Consider the following 9,488-nt stretch of genomic DNA (forward strand, 5'->3'; position numbering starts at 1 on the left):
GCCGTATTCTGACGCCACAGTAAATCTAACACTGTGACTCTTCAACCAACTCACAGTTCTTGGGCATGATGACACACGGTGCTGGTTTCCTAAAAAACAAAACAAAACAAAACAACAACAAAAAAAAAAAAAAAAAAACAAACCAAAAACAAAACAACCTCAATCAGGTGTTTCAAATATGCCAAATCTGGGCAATTTCTCTTGCACCAGCAGGCTCTGTGATGGATCAGGTATTGGCTGCCTGTCCCTTCTGCATCTGGCATAAGGCCAGGCTGTAAGGAAAAAAGCAAGCACAACATGCCTGCCAGATGTTGTGGCTAATGATGGACGGCGTGCCCATGCCTGACTCCAGCCTGTTTTGCACTGCCCCACCATCTCATCGCATGTCGATCCAACGTGAGCCATCAGGCGTGCCTGCTCGCGCAGCGTTGGCCCGCTGTCAGCAAACTTCTCCTCTGCAACACCCTAAAGCAACTTTGACCAATTAGCTCCGATGAGAGCTGCTCCTCCCCTGGAGATGGCTTGTCAGGGGAGCTAGTTGCCATAAGCATTAAAGGAGCCTGGTGGAGAGAAATGGGCATTTCTAGGCTGCGGTTTGTCTGATTTGAGTTTGGGATGGGATGACTCGCTCTCTAGAGGATGCTCTTTACAACAGCCTTCTCCGTGTGGCTCCGATCCTCCATTGGGAATGACTCCCAGGTGCATGCTAGGTTTGCGTTGCTAGTAGATGAAACTCCAGGCGATGCCAAGATCTGATGGGTGGAGCAATCAAAATGCTGTTAAAGAGCATCATACACTCAGGAAAATGAAGACTCTGTGTGTGCAGGGAGGGGTGACAGTGGGAGATGGCTATGTGAACTTTGGCTGCCCTAGTATGAGAAACTTTCCTTTGCTATCTGCCCATACAAGGACTAAATACTTGGGAATTTTCTGTTTCGGAGAGATCTGCATTCCTCTCCATTCCCCTGGGGGCACCTGCACGCACAACCTAGGGGGCTGTTGGGTGCGTTTAAGAAACTCCCCAGAGACTTCTAGGCTTACTGAGTAACCGCGGGAAAGAATTAGAATCCATATTTCATTTATACTTCTGTCAGTCTGCACGCGTTTCAAAAATAAGCTGTGCCTGTTGCCTGTGGGCTAGCCTTTGGAGCTCAGTTTTAAAGAAGAAGGGAGAAAGAAACAGGCTCTCTAGCCCTTGTTTCTCATGTAATGAGCAAAATCGTTAGCTTCTGTTTTGGAAGGAAACCCGCCTAATCAAGATGAGAGGGACAGTAATATGCAGGGACGTGCCTGCTCATGCGCTGCTGGAAGTGGAGGCTGAGACTCAGCTGCTCTGGCAGAATATGTGAATCATGTTTTTATTTGTGTTTTTCTGAGCCTCAACTGAGAAAGCTCGTGTAAGAAATTTTACAGGCTTCGACATCGCTCTGCGCTTTTGCAAGACAATAGCCTGACGTTTTGCCCTAGTTGTTGGATTAAATAATAACTGGAGATTGTGCAAATAATTCTGCTTAGCCATGATTATCATGCCAAGGCCTTGCACAAGCTGGGGACTTCTGCTGGTGGGGTGGTTCCACTCACGCGTGCCATTAGGACAGCAGCTGTCTGTCTGTTTGCACCACCGTCAGCTGGCTCTTCTTTGAAATCACAGGTAGGAAGCCCACACAGGAGGAACTGAGGGAAGAACCACATCCTGACCACCAGTGCTTGCTATCAGGGTGAATCTGGGTGGTATGCAGAGCCCATAACTAACACCTGAGCAAGGGTGTCGCTGCCTGGTTGTACACCAGCATTTTGACCCAAGAATATCCCTGGTCTTGGTTCTCGAGGGAGTCATGCTCTGGTAAGCAAAGCAATGAAAGGGAACAAAGACCAGGGCATAAATGTGCCTGTCCAGCTGTGTCCTACATGTCCTCTGGAATTACCCTCTTCTAAATCCTGTCTGTGAGAGCAAAGGAAGTTGAGGCTGCAAGAGCAAGGGGACTTGCATTTCTCAACCTCATGCTAACGGCCACAAGCCTGAAATCATTTGGGGGATTTCATGTTCACTTTAATTTTAAAAATGAGGAACTTCGGGACTGCTGGCTGAAGAGTGAGCGAGCTTCACATATTTTGATGCCTTATGGCTATGTTTTGAGAAAAACTGTTGTCCTTTTAGGACCGCTGTTTTCCCCTTCGCCCGCCCAGACCTACGGTGATTTCATAGCTTTAACTAACGGTCTCGCAATCTGCTTTCAAGCGGCAGTAGCAGGGACACGGCACCAGCACTTTCCCTTCCCAGCAGTCCACTTGGTGGGTAAAATGCGAGTGCAGAGTCAGCAGAACCGTGTTTCATTTTTAGCTGTCTGCTGACTCTCCAACCGCCAGCTCTTGTTTGTGCTCCACCCTGGCAAGGTGGTATCTTGCTGACTTGTTCCCCTACTTGCCTCACAGTGCCACTGTGAGCCATCACGAGTGTCTGTCTTAAATTTAGCACACTTCCCATCATGGGATAGAAACTTTCAATGTCTTTGTCTGCCTCTGTCCTGGGGTACAGTCGTCCAGATTAGGGGACCTGCTCAAGCTCCTTGTACAGAAAGGAGAAGCACAGAAATTTGTCTGCATGGTTGGATCTCACCTTGACGTGGGTCTGGAACACAACCCTATTGTGCTCCTCAACCCCAGAGCGGAGAAATAGCTTTGTGTCCCAAGCTGTAGGCATAGCCCTTGCAGATCACAGGATCCCATGGGAAAAAGCAGGTTTGGAAAGAAGAAAGCTTGTGTGCACAGGGCAGACCTTTCTGCATCCTCTCACCAGTTGTACTAAGGAGAGCAGACACTTTGAAACGTGACTGAGTTTCCTTGCTGAGATGATCAGCAGTGAAACGCAAAGGGACAAGCAGCAGGAAGAGCAGTGAGGTTGGAGACCGTGGACATTCCACTGAAAAAATAAGGGCACCTGTAATGGGAGTCTTGAGTAACGTGGTGCCCTTAGGAAGGGCTTCCAGCGGGCGCAAAACAGTTGGAAAACTTCGGCAGCCGTACGTCTCCATTTGAGCCAATCTGAAACAGATTAGATGGATGGCATGCTGGACCTGCTCTTTTCTATCTGTTGACCTTAGAGGGATGTTAGCTTGTATTCAGAAGTTGCTGGGAAGAAAGAGGAGATATGATGGGAGGCGAGGCACGCATACGACAATGTGGCTGCATATACGCTACCTGCTAAAAAGAAACCCAATTTAAAAATCAAGTTAATCTGGCAAGGTGTGTGACCCATGAGGCTAGGACTGTTTGGCTTTGGCTCTGTTAGCCTCTTAATTCTCTGTCTGTCCAGTCCTGTCCCCCGGCCTGGAACGTGGCCGCAGGCTCAGAGCGCAGCTGGGGCTGGCAGGGCGCTCGGGGACGTCTCCAGTCCAACCTCCTGCCGAAGCTGGGCAGCTCTGGGGTGGGACGGGCTGCTCAGGGCTTGGTCCACTCGGTGCTGCAGCACAACTACGTGAGGAGATGACTGCAGGACCTCGGATGTAAAGGTCTGTAAGGTAGATATTTAAAGCTGAGTCACCAGGACCTCGTTCCAGACAGGGTCCCAGCAGCAAGCACGCCCCATGGTGTACAGCTGTCTGCAAGGCGAGCAGCCCCCTCCGGCTATGGCAGAGGCAAGAAAGAGAAAATAAACTTTCTGGAACTTTCTTCTTTCTTGGTCCTACTGTGTGACTGCCACTGGAGACAAGCACTGTCCACTCCCCTGCATTTGGCCCAAACCCCAAGGGCCTGTTAACCAGGTTATCAAAACATTCAAGAAAGGCTTTTTTTCAAGAACCTCATGCTAAGGCTGTTATAAGTTTGTTTTGTTTTTAACTTGTGGTTTAAAAAGTGCTGGGGATGAGAAAAAAAGGAAGAAAGATGGTACAAGATAAGGCAACTGCATAAATCTCATTTCCATAAAAAAAAAAACAACCAACCAACCAACCAACCGAAACCAAGATGAAACAAAAACCCTAGCTGCCAAGTTCTATTTCCTATAAACCATTAGTTGAGCCCTGGACTTTATGTGAGCTTCCCTGCAGTATGGAGCAGACACTGAAAACAAGAGTCTAAACCTGTAGCCTAGTACAAAGTTTTGTCTACATCAGAGGACCCGAGGACCATTTTGGGATTGGAAATGCTTCAAGTATATTTATGGCAATGTCTGAATCTGTAGCTGATGGTTCTCATCACGCCCACGAACTGCATGGAATTCTCTCATCTCAGTAACACAGCTATTCATATAAAAAAAAGTTAATAAGTGCAACAGTGAACAGTGGGCGCGCCATCATGTTCTTCCCTTGTAACCAGGGAACAGGAAAAACTTGCATTTCAACTTGCCAAAAATGTCCTTGCTCCCTGCAGCTTCTAACATGTGTGCTGCAATAAATGTGCTCATACCTTCCTGTAAGTCAGATTTATTACTGTGTTTTGTTACTATGAATTGACTAGTTGCCATTGCCACAATCACTGCAGGTAAAATAGATCTGGAGGTATATAATTGTAAGAAAAAACAGCTTTTTTTTTTTTTTTTTTTTTTTTTTCCTCTTGTAAGAAAAACCAGCAAAATCTGACAGTCAGAAACACCCTAATCCATGGAAAAGCCAACGGTCAAACCAGATAGTCTTCAGACTTAAGTCTTGTGTAGGATTTGATTTGTTTATAAGAGGCAGTGGACTATTTTCCAGATAGGGCAGGGGGTGGTTAGAAGAGCCTTAGTGCATCTTGAGTCCAACTGCAAGAAAATTGCTGTGGAAAATTAACTCATGGGAGGAAACAAATGGCAGTCAGCTAGGGTTTGGTCACTGCTAGAGCAGCTCCTCTCTATCTGCTTCTCTCTCCTTCCTCATACACCAACCGTGACACTCATTCAGACAGCTGCTGAGCTTCCAGGGCATCGAGGTGGCTTTTTACCACGGCTTTTAATGAAAGGTGGGTTTTTAATGCTGTATTTTGAGTCTTGGCAAAATCTGCTTTTGTTGCCAGACAACACTGCAGTCTGTATGTTGTGCACAGCAGTGCTAGCAACATCCCCTAACTAAAAATGCTGCGTGACAACTTGAAGCGCACTTACTATATTATTCCTAGAAAGTTCAGGGAAGATGGGGCGTATTGAGTGTATATCTGGATACTATGAATTAGCTCAGGCAAAATAAAACATAACCGAAACTTGGTCTGTAGGTGGGAAGTGTTAACTGGGATATTTTTACACACACGTCCAGCAGAGCTGTTATCCTGAGCTTGCAGGAGGGGGACTGCCCCCGTAGCTGCAGCCCTTCTGTATCTTGTGCAAGTTTTCAGCATCACATTCCTGATACAAGTACCAGAGGAAAACAATCCACTAGTGGATGGTGGTCTTTAGGCCATGTTGATAGAAAATCAGGACCAGTAATAAATACTGAGTAGTTTATAAATCACTACGCTATAAATGATCGCCCTGTGGGAGTGTGGGAGGTCACTATGGTGCTTTGTTACTCTGGGATAAAATAAATAATTGCAATAAAAGACAAAGTACTTCCTTAGGTTATTTGGCCCCTTTGAAAACTTACGTCATTTTTCTGTTGTAGATCTTAGCCTTTAATATTAGCAACGTTTAACCCAGACTGACATCCTGAGCTCAGCTGCTTTTAGCCCTGCACCTAAATTCTCTGCCGTGGATGACTTGCACTGTTTCCAGTGTGAGCGTGTGTTGGAAGTTGAGCCCTTGCTGCAGGTCGCCACAGATGATGCCTGCACTGCCCAAGACATCCATCCTTGCGTGCTTTTTGCTCAGGTGCCCCGATACATATGAAAAAGCACACAGAGACCAAACGGAAGCACCAAGTCTGTGAAGCTGCGGCAGGTGCAGCTTTGCAGGGCATGGAATAGGGCTGGTTCTGCACTGAGGACTCAGTTCATCTGACCTGCATCAGCTTGTGCGTCATCTCTGTGCTGAAGTGTGGCCCTTAAAAGGTCTCGTGCCACGGCTGGCCATGTTACGGTTGACAGTACAAATCAGTAACGCGTGGGGCAAAAAGAACCCACCAACCTTAGAAGAATATTCACAGTTATTCCCCAATGTTCCATCATGTGCCCAGAGCCACCAAGGCTTAACTTAGGTTTAACCTACCCGAGAGCCACAGGAGTTAAGGTCTGGATGGCTTAAAGACCCAGACATTCTTAGCTTCAACCTTTGCCCAGTGTCAAAGGTTCTGGAAATTTGTCCCTGAGGACACAGACGCTTGGTTTTCACAACTGAGGGCAGGAACAAGGTGGGATATTGCTCATGGCCGCTGAGACTTGTTCCACCATAGTGATGGATTGAAGCATAAAAAAGAGTCTTTCCTCCTCCTCCCCATGGTCTGCCACCCGACTAGGGGCTGTGCACAGGAAAGACGTGGGCAGGGCACTGTCCTTGCCCGGGTTAATGCTGCAGCCCCCTTCTTGCCCGGGGTTCTGCCTCTCCCGTGCCGCCGAGAGCTACCCTCTTGGCTGAAAGGTTTGCCTGCTTCTCTAGGGATTGGGACATCAGAGTAGAGGGGTTTGTTGCTGAGTAGTTCCAGTTAGCAAAAAAAAATAAAAATAAAAAATAAAATAAAAAAAAAAAATAGAGCTTCATGCAGAATGGGGAGTGTGGTGAGAAACCAGCTCAGGAATTTACCTTGTTTGCACAATTTTGAAGGACTAGATAAGACATTAACAGAGAAAAGGGAGGAATGAGAGGAGGAGGTTTCCCTTCTCCCTGTAACTGGAAATTCTTTCTAGTGGAAAGCATTTCTTTTTCATGTCTCCCCCGTTTATCTCTCCCTGTTGGAATGGTTTCTAGCAACAAAGCCTGGTTCTCCTCTTGCTCATATCTTCTCAGATTTTGGTTCTGAGGAGAGATGTTTGTTCATCTCCCCCTTAAGCTTCGGTTTTTAGTAGGACATCATGAGCAGCTCTCTTGTGCCTCTTGGGAGGGTATTTGATATCTTGTTTTAAACACTGCTGGTGCCAGACACGAAGTAAGCTGGCTTTACTAAATGATTTTTGGGCATTTTAATGCTTCTTGTCAATACTTGTGCAGTTAAGTTGAAATTAAAATCTCATTTGCTTCTGCTTGAGAGGAAAATTCTTTTCCCTGGACCTGTCTCCAAGCCCACTGAAGCCTCACTTAACATTGGTTGGACTGGATCGAATCAGAGGAATTTGAGGATTTTTTTTTTTTTTTTAATTTCAAATAAAATTCTGCTAATAAAATTCAACACTAATTTTTCTCATCCTCTCTGTTGTTTTAAAGTAAGTCAAAACATTTCCCCTATTTCGCAAAACTTTATAGGAAAAACCCCATCTCATGTAGCCCTGGCTCCTGAGAACCCGCCATGTGAAGGGAGCAGTATCTATCCTACCCCGCATCTAACCCTCACAGCAGCATTTTTACGAGCCACTGAATTTTATCAGTGAATTTGCCTAATGGAAACAAAGCCAGGGCTGCTTCTTCATGATGGCATTGGTGCCTCTGAGCAACTTAAATCCCACCCAGATCCTCCTGCCTGAGGCTGCCTGGTGCCAGGTTGTCAGTGGCACCTCGTTGGCAGGCAGCCCCAAGCAGGGGGGGGGACACACTCCAGATTGTGCCCCCCATCCTCACCGGGTCCCACTCGTAGCCTTCTCAGCTTTAAAGTAGCCACTGTGGTCCAGTAACCCCAGAAGCAAACGCAGGGAACCAGAAACCAGCTCCCAGCAGGCCTGGGCTGCATTTTTCTTCTCAGATCTTTTTATTGCCCCGGAGTGACCTCCCCAGGGCTGCAGGCTGCCTCCCCATCAACTCCCCCCCTCTTAGGAGTCATCAGCAGCTGCTGCCTCCTCTCAGAAATATTAAGCTGCCTGTTTGTTCCTCAAAACAGAAATCAGGTGAGGGCTGAGAGGACTTATCAGTAAGTCAGGGCAGGAGCAAACACACACGTTGCCAGCGTGTTGCAAACGTCCCCAGAATAAACACCCCAAATCCAGGGAATTCGGTTAAGGTTATTTAAATGCTTAGTGGCATTTCTGTATGTTACAGCGTAAAGGTGTGCTGTGTCTGAAAATGAAAAAAGAGAGATGGAAGAAAAAAAGTCTTATACAACATCCCAAATATTGTAACCGTTCAAAAAAAAATCTCATAAACCTCTAAGTCGCCTGAAAAAATCAACTGATTTCTCTCAGGCTGAGTATGGCATATTTTGGTAAGCTAAAGCTGTTTAAATGTATAAAGACCAGCTCTATGACTGCTGTCACTGTGACTAACAAACCAGAAATTTTCACTCTGATCCACAGTTATAAATCAGACCTGCATTTCCATCAATGCCAACGCTGAAGCTTCTGTATCTGCCTCTTCTGACTCTCTCAGATGCCACCAGCTTCAAACCTTTTCAGTACTGAGTGCTTCAAAATCTGGTAAGCGCCTTCTGGGTAAGTTCTTCTTTGTCCAATACTTTTGAACTCCACTCTCAGTCTTTTTAAGGCAGACGTTTGTTTTGTGAGGAGGGTTTGAGAAATCTTGGGCATTTTCATGCCCCTGCTTCCTCATCTTGAAATCTGTTTGTCCTTATTTCTGCAAATATTGCTAACAGTTATTCTTGCCTTGACCCTTCCTCTGGAGGTGTGCTTATTTAGGGCTTAACCCCTTGCTGATTAATTTCCTAACATTCCTCATTTTATGGGCTTCCTAAATCCCTCTAGCTAGATTATGATCTCAGGACTAAATCAGGAGCAACTCTCTTGACATCTCTAGTAATTCCAATGCAAATGAAGAAGAACTAAGACCCAAACTCAGACTTGAAAAGGTGGGAATTAGGAGCATTTGGAGAGGGCTTGAGATTTGCTGATAGAGTATTTTAATTGAGGTGAGACCTGCAAGATCATTTCCACATGAGTCAGCAGATACTTCACATTGCTCCGGTGTAAAGCCCTGTTGTAACGCCTCCAGAATAAAATGTATTGGGGTTTCAGTTTCGTGGTTCTTTTTGATTTTTCTGCTACTAATTTCAAATCAACACAAAAATAGCTTTTACATTTTCATTTCCACAGTCATGTTTTCCCCGCTAGTCCCAACAACTTCAGACAGGTTTGCTTTACAAGACCAGAACCGTGTCTGGATGTGCTGTATTCACCACGGTAGTACCCAGAGGCTGCCAGACCGCTGTTTTGTCACATCTCCATAGTCTTAACTTTCTAAGTAAATGAAGAATTAAAGTTGATTTTCTCTGATTTTTTCCGCCTAACTTTTCCTGTTTAAAATACTTTCCCATTTCTTTTATTCCACAATGAGCACAACAATCCTTCTCCATAACTGTTCTCAGCCACTTTCTATCATGGCGGTGGAAAATCACCTTTAGAAAGCCTTTAACTAGCATATTTTCTTCCTTACCTTCTCTTTTGCTCTACTTCATCCCTTTTGGCATTTTGTCCTTTTTGTGCCTAGCTTTACAACCTGCTGCATGGCTGTTCTGCACCTACCTCCAGCTAGTTTTGTGATACTCTGT

Source organism: Tyto alba, unplaced genomic scaffold, assembly GCF_018691265.1.
Source record: "Tyto alba isolate M040663 unplaced genomic scaffold, T.alba_DEE_v4.0 Super-Scaffold_14, whole genome shotgun sequence".
Taxonomy (NCBI): Eukaryota; Metazoa; Chordata; class Aves; order Strigiformes; family Tytonidae; genus Tyto; species Tyto alba.